We start from the raw sequence: 11427 nt of genomic DNA, 5'->3' as shown, positions 1-11427 counted from the left end.
GAAACGATTTCTGAATTCTGTGCAGTAGAAAGATAATGCGAACTGGGCTCATCCTGTAGTGGGGAAGGTCTGTCGAGCCCGCTGAAAATCTTCCCCTCCCCCCGTCACTGAGGCCAGCGCCCCTCCATCTTCGCTCCCTGCTCCTTCGAGGTCGAGGAAATCAGTTCTTCACACTTCACAGTTGCCGAGAGAACGTTAGCGTAGCGCGTGGCCGTCGCGTGTCGCTCAACCGTTCGCACACATTTTGCTGCTAAAATCTCTCAACTTCACATCTGTTCTTGAGTATTTCTCTTTTCAAACATCGTACTAGTCTTTCCTACGAATTTTCGATGAGATTTCGAAGGAACTGTGTCGCGTTTCGTGAAGAGGAAGCGATCGTAATGAACCGGCAGAATCGGTTTCCTTTCTCCGCGGCGGTTTCGTGTAAGTGTGTGGTCGGAATTTGATGTGTTACTTACCCGTGAAAAGTTTCGCTTGTAATCTCGCCGTGACATTAATTTTCAGCACGTGTACGAACGATGCATGTGTAAACTGAACTTGATATGTACACTTTTGATCTCTCCTTTAATCTCTGCGTGAAATTTCGAAAATGTGTGAACGATTCGTAAATGTCGCGATTCGGTCGTGTGTTTCGGTACTTTGGACATTATCTCGTGTTTCTGATGGATTGAAAATTTGGCCCATGCAATTATCTCTGTTTCAACTTGGTTTGGCTGGTTCTGGATCAAGGTTTGAGATACATTTCGTACATACTTCTGATTTAAATTCTGCCCATTTATTGAATAATTTATCATTGTTAATTCTCAACGTGTTAGACGTATTGAATTGAATCTTAATTTATTTCCTTTCTTTATTCATCTGTTCTTTCCCCCCTCCTTTTTGTCTTCTTAGCGTGTTTTTGACAAACATTTTGAAAATTCTGGTACATTTATCGAACGTAGTTGAATTGGCGAAGTAGCTGCAGTGGTCGACGTTTAAATTTTTTATTCGTACTTTAGCGATGCCGAGTAGGAAATTTCTTATTTCCCTTTAGGTATTTTATGTGCAGAACATCGTACTATCATTTTTGGAGCGAGAAAAATCGCATGAAAAATATTTGATTGATCCAGTGCCTAGTTTCAAAGCTTCCATTGACCCTTTTTTCGCAGGAGAGTTTCTTTCGAAGGCAGAAGTTTCCTCGAAGTCTGAAAGTAAATTTCAAGGAAATGCACTCTCCGGTTTCTTAGAGAATTTTTGAGAATATTCACATGTCCTCTTTTCAAAATTCATTCTGCTCCAGGCAGAGAAAACTAGCAAAAAGTGTCGGTAAAATTGGTCAGTTCTCACCTTGATCGGCCTTGTCGTTTGACGCTGAAACCAACATTCCACGAAAATTATTTCAAGTTAAGCATGTCTTCTTATCCATCCCGCTTATCCTCAACAGCAGGAAACTTCACCATTTGTACAAGAAACTGGTTGTACCCACGTTTCTCAAATTCTGTGGCAATTCTGCTCACGATAACAAAGGCTATTTGTATTACTTATTGTCAGCTTTTTCATAGATAAGGCCCCCTAACCACGTATTTCGGTTTGCGACGTTGCACACCTCCTGTTATATTTTATTTCTTAAATGGAAAACGACTCAACGAAAATGCTTAAAAACTCCCATAGATTCTCTTCTTTGTGCGAGGAAAATTCTTAAAACAAAATTTCAAGGAACATTGTCAATTTGTTCTCTGTAAAAAAAAAAATTCATTAGTAGCGGAGATTTTGAAACACCGCTAACGAGATTAGTTAATTAGCCTTAATCAGAGATTTATGCATTTTTCGACTAAAGCAATTCGACTGCCTTTTGCAATTTGGACCAATGAATTCCGACCCGGTTTAAAAACAACGTATGCACCATTAGTTTCCCTATGCACATAAGTGTTTTTTTCAGATGAGCCAGAATTTACATACATACGAGTCGCTGTTATAGCGCTCTTTGGCGCTTTGCGACACCTAATCGCCACAAAGCTCGGTCTTCCCACAGGTTATCAGGGAGTTGACACTCCCTCATCTCACTTAACACCCCCTGTCGCCAACCTCTCACTGGGCGTCCCCTACGCCTCCTCCCAGCCAGAATTTACAGCTCCAAATTGCAAAATGCAGTCCAATTGAGACAGAAAATTCCTGACTCCTTGGTCTAGATCAATTTATTATTAGATCAGAGTAAAATAGAGAGAGCTGATGAAAAAGGAGAGACTTAGTTTCAGCACAAGTACTCAAAGTAAGTTTCCCACCCAAATCCATTGGGACTCGTTTCAGCATAGGTACACGAAGAGAGTTTCCCGCCAGAATTGAATGAAAGGCTGATGAGGCAACATTGAAGTGTTCCACAGGTTTGTTCAGGATCGGCCGATCGGCAGGGAAATGAATTGGCGACGACAGGGCGGCAGGCGGCTTATCTTTGCTCACCTCACGTAACTAGCCAGCGACCCACCGGATGTATGCGTCCCTGGTCTGGCCGACAGGCAGGCACCTCTTTTCTCCGAATTTTAGGCCCTCCTGAATATTTCAGCCAATTTCATCCAAACGCTTCTTATCTCTCACTCCGTTCTCCCGTCAACTCACTTTTGCCTTTTGACAGTCTGCCGCATCGGCCCGCATCGCACTATGGTCCACAGACCGGATTTAACGGAACTTTAAGCAAATTTTGAAGGTGCAAAAAATGAAAGTTTGGCACCACAGTTTTATCAAACATACTCTCAGAGATCATCACCTGAGTTTTCATCGATTAATAATGATTGATAAGACAGGGACAGGCCTTAACAACAGAGCGCGCAACAGGTCTTCATTAGCTGATTGTGCGCCGCATTCAGTAGTGCGTTACAAAGTGTTTGTTTTTCCGAGTTACGCCTCATCAATGTGAAATTTTGGGCAATATGGATCCACCTGATGGTAAGTGACGTCCGTTTTTCCCAGTATCATTAATTTTAAGCCGAAATTTGTATGCTTTTTAACGCTGCAAACATACACCGAAAAAGGCTAGAAATCAGTGAAATTTATAATCTTTAGGAAGCTCTAACTTTTTTTTAATTCTAGTTAATGCTTTGGGAATTGAAAAACCTTGTTCCACATATCCTTAAGTTTAAAATGATGCTAAGTTTAATTGCGCCTTTTTGCAACTAACGGTGGAAATCAATTTTTTTCGGAGCGCATCTCTGCGATTTGAAATGTGACTCAGTGTTTTGATTCAATAACACGATAGATAAGGTCGCTTGTCTCTTCCAGCTAGAGAGCACGGCCAAATATTTTGCGGTGTTGCCAAGTTTAGCCTATATTGTTGCAATTTTAAATAATGTCAAATTGCATCAGAATCCATTGCTGCCAAATTTGGCCGAAAATATAACGTTTTCATAAGACCCGCCAGGGAAGGCCGATTATCGCTGAAATGACAAATTTATGCGGAGTCGTAGATTATTATGACATTTTCGACTAAGTATGACAAATTTAAATTGTCAACTGTGTTGCCAAATTTCGTTAAAAATTGATCTTTCCTCCACAAGGGCCTCTAGGAAAGGCTGATTATCCCTGTAATGTCAGATGTATCGAAGTCAAGAAATATTATTTAATTTTTTCATTAGGTCTGAAGTTTGTAATTATTTTTACCGGTTTTATAGTAGTTTTACTTAATTTTCAGATCATGCAGTCGTTTCTGTGACAAGAGAGGAATTATTTCAAGAGGCAAAGAAAGTTGGGTTGACCAGCACCTCAATCAGCAGGTTAATGGATCTTCTGAAGGCTTTTGTGTTACGCAATATACCCGCTGCAATCATTTCTGAAGATGGAGAGAAAAAATTATATGCGCTGATTATGATGTTCAGACAGAAGTGGAAGGAATGTCATAGGTGCGAAGAGAGGCTGAGGAAACTGCATGGAGATTGGCTTTGCAAGGTAGTATTTCCTCTCTCTGAAGATCCCTCTCTCAATACTCATCCAAGCACGAGTCGAGCCTCTAAAGACTTTGAGAGCTGCAGCATAAAAGTGCAGCAGCGAAAAGTCCATGATTTGGTGACCAGTCATTCCTCTTCACAGCTCGGAGTAGCGTATACAACTGCACTTTGGAAGGAAGGGGAAAGGTCCAAATCGCAGGTTGTTAAGGCTATTTCAGCAACACCTGAAAAAGTTGTAGATCTGAAAAACGTAGTGTTAGGGCGAAAGAACGAAGAGCCCGTGCCTCTTTTACCCAGCGAAGCTCTTGCATTCATGATCAAAAATAACTTTACAAAATCCCAATATGTCAACACAAGAAAAGAGTCCAAACTCAGGAAGGCTGACATCTTTCCTCCTTATAATTATGTTTTAGAAGAAAAGAAAAAATGCATGCCCGGAAATGATGCAATAAAAATTACAGAGATCTCCGGCGAAATTTCATTGCAAGCGTTACTTGACATCACCACAAACCGTCTTTTAGAGGCCGAATGGACGAAATATGAATCTTCGCTGATTAACCACCGTACAGATAATCCCCATACTTTACATTTCCTCTGGAAATACGGCTTTGACGGATCAAGCAATCAAAGTGAGTATAACCAAAAATTTTCCGAGGAATTCAAAGATTCGTCCGATAAAAACTTATTTGTCATATGCGCAGTGCCATTAATTTTAAGAGCTGCAAATGGGCAACCAGGTGGAATTTTTTGGCAAAATCCTAAACCCGCATCACCCCAATACTGTCGACCGATCAAGTTTATTTTCAAAAAAGAGGAGGATGACTTTGTGTTAGACCAGCTTGCTAGTTTAGAAAGTGAGATTGCAAACTTAGTGCCAACAAAGGTGATCAAAGACGGGGTGAATATTGAAGTTTCCTATACCTTAAAGCTTACAATGCTGGACACTAAGATGTGTAATTGTTTATCAGGCACCAAAAGCGCAAGCACATGTTATCTGTGCGGTATTCTACCCTCTAAGGCAAACGATCTAAAATTAGCATTCTCTAAAACCCCTCGAACCGACTTGTATTGCCTTGGTCTATCGACCTTACATGCGTGGATCAAAATTTTTGAGCTACTGCTCCATATTGCGTATCGCCTAAAACTGAAAAAATGGCGAATTATTATTCCAGCCGAAAAAGTTATCAAAAATGAGGAGAAGAAAAGAATTCAACGCGAGTTTAAGGAAATTGGATTAATCGTGGACCAACCGAAACAAGGCGGAGGCAATTCCAACTGTGGAAACACTGCTAGAAGGTTTTTCAAAAATCCTCCCGTGTCATCAAAAATCACACAGATCGTTCCTGGATTAATACACCGATTCCACCTAATTCTCGCAGTTCTAGCAAGTGGCTACGCGATTAAATATGACGTTTTCAAAGAGTATTCCAAAGAAACAGCAGAATTCTACGTAGAAATTTATCCATGGTATCCAATGTCTCCTACAGCGCATAAAGTTCTGATTCACGGAGCTGAAATCGTCAAATCAATGGAGCTGCCAATTGGGCAATACACTGAGGAGGCTTTGGAAGCTCAAAATAAGGTATATAGACTTTTTAGAAAATGTTTTTCGAGGAAAAGATCAAGAGAGGCAACAAATATAGATATTTTGTGTCGGATGATGTGCTCGTCAGATCCTGTAATCCTGAAGTCCCACGTAATAAAGAAAGCTACAAAATTGCCACGTGCCGCTTTGGATCTTTTAGAGCCAAATCCTTGTTTTGATCATTTGAAATTGGAGGAAGATAAAGAAGAAGATGAAGAAGAGAAAGTCGAGGAAGAAGGGAAGAGCGATGACGATGAAGACGAAGAAATGGATGAAGACATAGACGAAGAAATAGACGAATGGATAGATGAAGAAATGGACGAGGAGAGTGACGAGAATATGGATATGGAAGATTGAATCAAAGCTAGGATCGTGTATTTTTAATTGTTTTTGTTTGTTTTCTCATTGAAATGTGATTAATTTTTTTTTAACTTTATCCGTTAAGTTTTGTTTTATACATTTTTTCCTAAAGCAAATTATGATCTCAGTCATTTTTTCGATCTCAGTATGTGATTTATTTTTTCAGTAAAGTGTGCTTTCTGTTACCTTATACAAAATGTTTTCTTAAAATATGCAACATTTGTGTTTGTGATGGGGATGGTGGGGAAGGGAGTCCACATATATGAGAGTGACATGTAGTTCGTAGCGAGTTAAAATAACGAATTTCTACCTTTTTAAATTACCATGAGATTGATGAATTCAACGTTTGTCAAATTTACTCCCCCCCCCCCCACCCACCACCACACACTTACACAGTCTCACACACCCTCATCCTCTTTCGTTAAGAATCAATCTCAGTAGATTTTTTTTATCATTTATGGGATAAGTTAGTTGTCATCAATGGGCTATTGCATGCTCATGATCGTCAGAATAGGGGAAAAAAGTCTTAGGTTTTAATAGCGCCCGAAGTTACATTTAAAGTCAAGTTTCTCGGTCAGGATGTTAATATTTTGTCAAACTAAGATGTAAAATGAAATCAGCGACCCAAAAAACATTAGAAACATCGGCTTTTAAAACGATACATTGCATTTCCGCCTAAAGTTCCGTTAAATCCAGTCTGTGGACCATAGTGCATCGTGTCTTTTTCAGTCGAACTCATACTTCCTCCCCTCTTCTACCGCAAACGTTTTTCAGAAAGGTGTCTACTCAATTCTCAACTCACCTTCTTTCGTCGGCCGCCACCGCTTCCTCCTGCCTCGCTGTTAGTCGTCAAATTCATGATCCTCCCCTGACCGGTGCAAGTTCTTTACCCCTCCCTCCCTGCCTTACTGGACGGTAGATGTCGATAAGCGGCTTTCGGATTCTACTATGAGTAAAAGCATTGATTTGTCTTGCGCAGGAGAAACTCCCTTTAATGACATTTGGATTTTCTGAGAAACCTTGGGATAAAGTCTTCCAATTTTTCAGAGAATTTTTTTCGCAATTTATATGTACCTAATTGGCAATTTAATACATGTAGAAAATACCAGGTCGAACCGTTCGGCATGTTTGAGAAAAAAAGTGTCATGTATTACCCATCAATCACTTAAGAAAAATCTGGAGAGTTTATTTCTGAAATCTCCGACGGATAAAGTCTCCCTAATTTTCGAGGTAATTTCAATGAAAAATGAACCCAATGTTTTTTCTATAAGGGCCCCAAAAAGTGGGCACCAGACGGATCAGCCAATCAGAGACGACTCGTGAAAATAAGGAGTGCCAATTGGCCCGCAATTTAAATTTCGAATCGTGTTTTCTCTTCCCCCCTTCCCTCCCACAACATTGAAAGAAAGTGTGGCAATTTTCCACCAAGTAAGACTCTTCTTTTTGAAGCATGAGTTCACCAAAACCCGTGGATACATAAGACAAAAAGCACTTCGAAGTCTTTAAAATAGCTAATTGTGAGTGAAGTTCAAAGATATTTTTCTCGAGATTCTCAGCCCCTTAATTCCATAAGAATTTCGAACGAAATTCTCCGAAAAATTGGAAGAATATATCTCTGTGGTTTGCAAAAAATCCAAATTTTCAGAAACTGCGTTTTTCCTAGGCAAGGCGAAGGAGTGCCTCTACTTATAGTTGAATTCGAAAGCCGTCTATCTACCATCCAGTAAGGCAGGGAAGGGAAATGGGTTAAAAACTTTCGGTCAAAAGAAGATCACGAATTTCATAACTAAGTAACAATGAAAATGGAAGAATTGGTGGCATGCAATGTCGTAGGTCGCCTCCAGTGGAGGTGTCATAAAATCTTCTTCGCGTCCGGAGTTATGACTTTTCACAGGTTATTTTATTTCACAAAATTGCGATATCTCCACTGAACATCACAAAGTGGAACAATGACCACTTTCAGATGGTTCAAGTGTGATGAAGATGAGGTTAGGTATCCACAGTAATTCAGGATTCTAGGCCGCTTTTTCGTGCACCCTTTCCTTCTTATCGTGCTCCTCTGTCACGGCTTACCACCTACCTCCATTTAGATTTTTTTCTTCAGTCCTTGGAGTTCTGCTGCCTCATCGCAACAGCTCCTAATATTTGGGTCGTCTCTGTAACAACCTAGCAGGTGTAATCTCCCTCCAATCATATTCCTCAATTCTTCTACTCCTTATTTTTTATCCTACCTATTTTTTCTGTTTTATTCCTTTTACCTAAATTTTCTTCCTTTCCCCCTCCGTTTTCTTCCTTATTTTTTTCTCTCCTTCTTTATCTCCCTGTTTTATATTTCTTTTATCTCAATTTCCTTCAATGTTCAGCTCTTTTCTCTGTTTTCTTCTATTTTTTCACTGTTTACTTCTTTTTTTCTTAGTTCTCTTCCATTTATTCTCTGTATTTCCTCTTTTTCTGCTTTCTTCCTTTTCTCTCTCATTTTCTGCTTTCTTCCTTTTCTCTCTCTTTCTCTGCTTTCTTCCTTTTCTCTCTCTTTTTCTCTCTTTTTTCTCTTTTTTCTGCCGTTTTCTCTCCTTACTCAATACAGGTTGTCCGGAAGTTAACGTACTTAACTTTCAGGGTCGGTTTTTTGGCTCAAAATATGACTATATTTTCCTATACACGTATGCCCGATAATGTTTATAAGTGAACTGTGCGCTTCCAAAGTTGGCATTTTTCTTCTTTCAAATTGATGTAACTCCACGTTATTTTATCGTAAGTGGCTGAACTTGTAAGTCTGATGGTATTTTTCAGCGTACCGTTCATTTTTTGTGTTTTCAAGGACTTACGTCTTCGAAAAATGACGTTACTAACGTTTTTAACGTTTTTAACGAATTTTAAAATTGCGATAACTATTTTGGTAGATGATATTTGGAAAGTCGGATTAAGGTTCGTGAAAGAGCGCAAAAAATCAAGACTATACCGAGTATGGCACCAAATTTTCCAGAAACGCGTCATTTCGACGCAACAGAGCTTTGAAAAAGTTGCATATTTTCAAATCTCCCTGCTGGGTAGGCAATTATTACTGCAGGGACTGTCAAAAAATTGCCTACCGAAAAGGGGGCTTCGGAAGTCCGACGAGCCGTCGCGTTGCGATAGCTTCGGGATTTTCAAAGCCCCCTTTTCGGTAGGCAATTTTTTGACAGTCCCTGCAGTAATAATTGCCTACCCAGCAGGGAGATTTGAAAATATGCAACTTTTTCAAAGCTCTGTTGCGTCGAAATGACGCGTTTCTGGAAAATTTGGTGCCATACTCGGTATAGTCTTGATTTTTTGCGCTCTTTCACGAACCTTAATCCGACTTTCCAAATATCATCTACCAAAATAGTTATCGCAATTTTAAAATTCGTTAAAAACGTTAAAAACGTTAGTAACGTCATTTTTCGAAGACGTAAGTCCTTGAAAACACAAAAAATTAACAGTACGCTAAAAAATACCTTCAGACTTACAGTTTCAGCCACTTACGACAAAATAATGTGGAGTCGCATCAATTTGAAAGTGGAAATTGCCAACTTTGGAAGCGCACAGCTCACTTATGAAGCGTTTTCGGGTATATGTGTACGGGGAAAAATAGTCATATTTTGAGCCGAAAAATCGATCCTTAGAGTTAAGTACCGTAACTTCCGGACACCCTGTATATTGTAGTGGTAGTATACGGTAGTCTAGTAGTGCATGGTAGTCCAGTAGTGCATGGTAGTATAGTAGTGCATGGTAGTATAGTAGTGCATGGTAGTCTAGTGGTGCATGAAGGGGGGGGGGGGGGGGGACCGAGACGAAGGTGTGTCTCCACGGTTCATCCGACTGTCGGGCGGAAGGTCTGCCAAGCAATCCGCCGGGCGTTCCGTCACCTGACAGAGCGCCCGGGGGGCTGTTTGACGTACCCTCCATCCGGCAGTCGGACGAACTGTTCAGACGCACCTTCGACTCCAGGGCCCTCGTTGCACGGACGAACAGCGAGCAGATCCCCATCCAAGTGGAAGTCACCAACGTTCATCGATGTTTATCGGTGAGCATTGATGAGCTCCACTCGGACGGGGATCCGTTGGCGATTTTGTCCGTGTAACGGGGGCCTCAGGTGGCCATGCGTGTGGTGGTGGTGGTGCAGCAGAAGCCGGGGGTTTTGATGGGCACCGTCCATCGGAAGTCAGCGCCAGGAGGTCTGGGCGGGCCTGCGGATGGGATCCTCGCCGGAGCTGCACGAGCGGCGATCGCCGTTGGACGTCTCGACCGCGAGACGCAAGTCGCGATGAACACAACTCGGGTTCCCGGGAACCCGGGTTCAGCGGAACAATTTTGAGGCCTTATAAGAATTCACCTCCAGGCATTATACAATACACCTCAAGGCCTTATACGGGTGGATTTCAGTCAATGGGAGAAAATATGAGAAAGACGTGTAACTGGTTGCTCAAAACTTTCAATTATAATATTTTCTCTCGGTGTTTGGTTTTTTGCGTAGAAGCAGGTCACACCAACCACGAAAAAATTCCTCAGGAGATTTGAATAACTCTAATCCTTTTTTTCAACGTGCTAAACAGTGAAAATGTCAGTTTTGTGACGGGTGACTTGGGGGTAACCACTGTATCAAATCGTTATATAAATAAACCAGGACCTGTTGCGAGCTTTGTCTAATTTTTTTTTAAGTCTTGAATGTATATTGTTTGATATAATGTGCATTGAGACACCAGAAAACTATATTATTCAATTTAATTTGAGACTTGAAGCGTGTAACTCAATATTATGTCAGTTTGGTGACGCTATGCGTTTTAGTTTGTGGCCACTCAAGAGATTGCGCTTGTGTGCGGATTAAGGCATGACTGATTGACTGAGTGCGTAAAAGGAGAAAGAATAGACATGCACTTGATAAGTCCACATATATCTTTCAATTTCAGCACAATTTCAGTTTTTTCCATGGGTTTTGGAGTGTCTCACTTATTCAATGTCAGTTTGGTGACGCTGTTTTCCATCAAAACTTTTGGTGGAATAAGCAAGGACTATGTGAGCAAATATATTTTTCTTACATCTACATGTGGCCTCTCAACCTAACCTCAATGATTCGTTTGATTTTGTTACTGTAAATTGGCAGATAAAATTAATAACAGCCAAATGTCAGTTTGGTGACGTCACCAAACCTGACACGTCCAAACCAAACTGACATGTCAGGCTCGGTGAAGAAAAATAATCGTAAAGATATTGCGATGCAAGTAATTAAATCCTATAGTATGGAGCTCCAAGATTACAGAAAAGTAGTTTATAGCTTGATATGGCCAAATCACCTTTTAACTTTTTTTCAGAACAGGGGCGTAGCTAGGAAATTTCTCTAGGGGGGGCCAAGGGACCACCTCTCGTGGTGAAGAGAGCGGGGGGGGGGGGGGGAGAAATGGAGGATCCCGTTTTTCTGGGGGGGGGGGGGCACGAGATTTCTGGGGGGGGGGGCTGCCGCCCCAGGACCCCCCTAGCTACGCCCATGAAAACAATTTTCTCCCATTAGCTGAAATCCACCCATACCCAGGCACCCACTATGACAACTAAAGA

At 41.0% G+C, this 11427-nt stretch overlaps 1 protein-coding gene across 1 annotated transcript in view; it reads left to right on the top strand.

The window, feature by feature from the left end:
* The first annotated feature begins 184 nt into the window (after positions 1-184).
* Lar (tyrosine-protein phosphatase Lar) overlaps positions 185-11427 on the top strand; it is a 384960-nt gene continuing 373717 nt past the window's right edge. The window contains exon 1 of the mRNA XM_072300255.1: positions 185-729. The gene's annotated coding sequence lies outside the window, so the exon portion shown is untranslated. The remainder of the gene's footprint in view (positions 730-11427) is intronic.

Source organism: Bemisia tabaci, chromosome 5, assembly GCF_918797505.1.
Source record: "Bemisia tabaci chromosome 5, PGI_BMITA_v3".
Taxonomy (NCBI): Eukaryota; Metazoa; Arthropoda; class Insecta; order Hemiptera; family Aleyrodidae; genus Bemisia; species Bemisia tabaci.
The sequence above is the reverse complement of the archived record's forward strand: the minus strand, read 5'-3'. Positions and strand labels throughout refer to the sequence as shown.